We start from the raw sequence: 4505 nt of genomic DNA on the forward strand, positions 1-4505 counted from the left end.
GGGGGGGGCACTTATAAGTATCTTTAAGATAAACATGGAACAGTCAACTGGATAGAACAAAAATCTCAAAACTGTACCAAAATTAAGTGCGTAGGCATGAAAAAATGCTTTGGTCCAAACATGTGTGATTGAATTACATGTTCAGACTTCAGAGTAGGTTGCACATCCCAAGCAATAAAACTCCAGGTCCCTACTTGGTTCCAAGGAAACAAATATGTGTACAGTTCATACAATACTAACTAATATGAAATAACAACAGTGCCAGATTGTGCCACCATTATGCACAACAGGTAGAGATGTAACTCATCTGTATATATCTGACGAAAGTCTATATATATCTTAACAAATTGCAGCAACATGTACATATGTGAAAGACTACATACCTCAACAAAAGATGATGTTGCATGGAAGCCACCCGGTGAATCCCAAAACTATAAAGCTCTCGCCTTCGGTAGAAGTTTTTCATCTTCACAATAATCTTGACATCTTGCACAACCTCTTCTGAAGGACACATAAAACAAGATTATGTGCCAAGCACCATAGCTAAGACTTTCTTCAAGGGAAAATTGTTACTCCCTCCGTAAACTAATATAAGAGCATTTAGATCACTATTTTAATGATCCAAAAGCTCTTATATTAGTTTACGGAGGGAGTACAATTCTACGCATATTCTGCTACCAACAAACCTATAAACATTTTATTGACTATTGCATCTCTCAACTCAATGTGTAGAAGATGGAATTTAATAAACATTAACTTACTTTGCAGTCATTCATCGCTACAGTTGTAGGTCTTCTTTGGTACTTCCTCTGCAGTGAAGTCAGGTTAGAAAACTGGACTTACACGTTTGAGGTTTTGCTGATTACCTTCTCGTTGTGTTGCTATGCTCCTGTGGGAATAAATTAACAACTGGAACTGGATTAATCCAAAAAAAACTGTCCAAAAAATACAAAAGTTAAAAGAGAACATGATAAAGGGAAGATTAACAGCTGACGTCGTGGATTAACACTGTTTTGGAAGCAATGTAATATGGAAAACCATCACCTCAAATTCAGATATCAGGATTCAGAAGTAAGCAAGTATTAACAAAGGCTAGCAACCTAACAACAGGGGTTTTGTTTATTCAAAAAATAAAGAGGCAGAAAACATCTATTTGCTCCATATGAAATGTGATGCATGAATGAGGAATAAGGACCTGATTCATACCTACTGTACGCGAGCATGAATAGCCGCTGCCAGATGCCCTCATCGTCAAATGTTGCAACCCGATGCTATGCTGCTACCTGCCCCTTTGGGTTGGCCTGGTGCTGGGCGAAGTTTGGCATCACTGCAAATAGTCCCAAGAAGGACAGACAGGGTCAAGTGGCTGCAAAGCAACTATACATATGAACAATTGGAACCTAAGAAGCATGGCTGGAAGAAAATATATGTGCAGTCAGCACAAAAACTAATTAATCTTGTGTACATCTTTAACTGCAATCAATGTGTAATGATAGTGTAGACATCACCAGAGGGATGATAGGTTGGGACTTGGTTTTGTGACTGGAATGGTTTCAATCATGTAGGATTGAGGATTATCATCAGAAAACTAAAGATAGTGATGAGACGACTGACTGAATAACACATGATTCAACCAAGAAGGTATAATTTTGACTATATAACCAGAAAACTAACAACCAAGAAGTGAGAACAGGGCTCGTCTTTCCTTACCAGCCATGAATGAGGCCTCATTGTTGAATTTTTATTTTACATCTATCAACACAAGGCCATAAATTTTTATTTTACTTTGAATCCATATTGGCCTATTTATTAGCAAAAAAAAGTATATATCTCAAGTGAGAAATTTTGTATTCGAAAATGCATCTGGAGAACTTCACACCAGAAAAATGTAAAGCAGCGTAGTTAAATAAACTGGAGAGCAATGGAAATAATAGCAAACTTGATCACAAAAAACTTATTAACACAATGCTTGTAAGGTATCACGACATGCAAGGTAAATGCTTCCCTAAATATAATACGAAATCCTAAATTAGCTGAGAGCAGGAGAGAAACGTTTTAAGCTCAACTTAACTGGAAGAATCACTACGAATATTTCAATACAAAAATCTTAAGATTGTTATGCAAAAAATTGAGAGTACATTAGTACACGTGGAAAAGATCATCATACTAATTAGAAGAGCATACCCTGCTCATCCATGATCACCACGTCTAACCCTGTTCTCTCGGCGGGTGCCTCAGCCATGGCAGCTCGCAGCACCTGCCTGTGTGAGTGTCCAAGATGGTTGGGACGATTTTCTAGTCCATGCTGTCAGTCCAAGATGTAATGCATACACAAATTACTACACATATCTCATATGCTTGTGAAATTTCGATATGACCAATTCATAATCAAGTTGTCATACAGCCCTCGTGTACGTACTGAACTACAATACTGCAATCCCCATCACAACAGTTCGGGGATGAATATGGCAAGCATAAGCAAAGAACAAAATTTTGCACAACTCATGTGTGCTGTCAAACATCAAAACTCTTAGCCCAGAAGGATTGGGGGGCAAATACATATAGACCCGTGTGCAACACATGTAATCAACAAACATAAGGTAAAATTCTACTCACCATAGCCCAAAATCAGTTTCAGCAATACAATCTAATAGTAGAGGGAAACACACAGAAGAGTGTTTACCTCTTGTCTAATGTCTTTGTTGGATGCCATTGCCATTTCCAAAATCTTCTTGTAGCCTTCCATTTATGTGATCATTATACGTACACCTCAAATCCGATCTGATCAGAAGCTGTAAATAAATAAATGAGCAGATAAGCATCACATTACAACCAACTAATCCATCAAATTTTAACAAGTAGTACGAAGGAGACATGCTGTCGACACAATCTTAGCATATGCCTGTGCAGATAAGCTATTGTTAATTCAGTGAAAGCACAAAAGGAACATTACTGGATGAGGTAGTAAAGAAAGCTAAATGATGCAACAATGGGTGCAGAACTGCTTGCCTGCATTAAAAAATGAATAAATGGGAACATATTCAGATTTCAGAATACAATAAGTTTGAGGCTCGTATTAAGAAGGAACTGGTATGCCCTTAATTTGCTTTTGCTGTAGAATGTTTCAAGGGATTACTGAAGAACTTTATCGTTTCTAAACAAATTGCAAGGTTAGTTGGGAAGCCAAATATCAAATCACCGTTGAAAAGAGTACATATAGATTAAAACTCTAGTAAAAATAACAGCGCACATGATCTATGAACAGATTAAGAGAATTAAAACATGACATAAAATCGTAGATATGTACATATACAGTACCGGGGTGCACCTTCAAGTGATTGAAGGATGATGTAGAGAGCCAAGATTTACGCAACAATACACATGATGTGGATCATCTATATCTCGTATACTAACTTCACACCTCAATATTCTCTGAAATACAACCATAGAAAATATTAAGTCAAAGTATCTTATCAAATCTGAAATTTACAGCATTAAAATACTACTAAGATCACTATTAAAAAATTAAGCAGAAGTGTCTTTCCAAACCTGCATTTTACAGCATGAAAAAACCACTAATATCACTCTAGTGTACCTATCTGGAAATCTGACAGGAAGAAAAATCAGAGTGGCACACTACCGTTTCCCCCAACAAACGTACACAAATACAGAAACTCAAAAAGAAATATCTTCCACGTCACTACTCCCTGCCTTCCCCTTTGCCATTACTGACACCATCTTCCTGTGCCCTTGCCTACGGTCTGCTCCCTGCAGATGTTCCTCATATCGGGCCCGGCGATGCAGTCACCTGTTTACTTCGGGCCTCCCCCTGCACACCGTTACGCTAGCAACTTGGGTTCCTTCCAATGTTGATCCGCCACTCGCTTTCCACTTTGAAATTTCAGGGCAAGGTGTTTCGTGAGTGCATGAGGAATACAAGGGGATATTGAGTCAGAGACCACAAGTCCACAACCCCACAGCCCATATCTCAGTTTTCTTCTTCCATCCCCTTTTCTTCTCCAACGACAGTAGTGGAGATCAAGATTTCCCGTTCAAACGACTAAAAAACAAAAGAAGACATAGCCTGAAACTAAATATTGTTGTCTTTCCAGCAAAAATGTTTCCTCTCACAAATCTTTCTCCAGAACTTAGAATTAAAGTGTTATTGCATTGCAATATATGAACCACATGTGAACGCTTGACATCGCATTCAGAATTTGGATATTGTGCAATAGACGTGTGAAAGTAAATAGAAGATGGTACGCAGGTCGAATAAACATTGGCACTATCCACTATATTTACCATTGAAATATCATATATGATTCAAACAAATTGTTACATCTGTCACCTGATCCTCTTCAGCCGCGGGGCAGGGGCAGGGGACGGGGGACGATGGCCGCGGGCGGTGGGGGTGTTCGGCAGAGGGCGGTACGACCGGGCGGCGATCTCCGACAGCGGGGCGAGGTCGGCGGTCTCTGACAGCGGGGCGGGCGGCGGCAGCGGCC

The 4505-nt window shown here is 39.3% G+C and overlaps 1 long non-coding RNA gene across 3 annotated transcripts in view; it reads right to left on the reverse strand.

The window, feature by feature from the left end:
* Nucleotides 1-4459, reverse strand: part of LOC119341672 — a 6450-nt gene extending 1991 nt beyond the window's left edge. Inside the window, exons 1-6 of one of the 3 annotated variants that reach the window (XR_005165239.1) lie at nt 4349-4459; nt 3329-3432; nt 2684-2792; nt 1207-1327; nt 762-889; nt 384-501 (exon numbers count right to left, since the gene is read on the reverse strand). This is a non-coding gene — a long non-coding RNA (uncharacterized LOC119341672). Of the gene's footprint in view, nt 1-383; nt 502-761; nt 910-1206; nt 1328-2683; nt 2793-3318; nt 3433-4348 lie in introns of all 3 variants that reach the window. The other 2 variants (XR_005165238.1, XR_005165240.1) reach the window with 2 other exon arrangements.
* Between the last annotated feature and the right edge of the window lie 46 nt (nt 4460-4505).

This window comes from Triticum dicoccoides, chromosome 7B, assembly GCF_002162155.2.
Source record: "Triticum dicoccoides isolate Atlit2015 ecotype Zavitan chromosome 7B, WEW_v2.0, whole genome shotgun sequence".
Lineage (NCBI taxonomy): Eukaryota > Viridiplantae > Streptophyta > Magnoliopsida > Poales > Poaceae > Triticum > Triticum dicoccoides.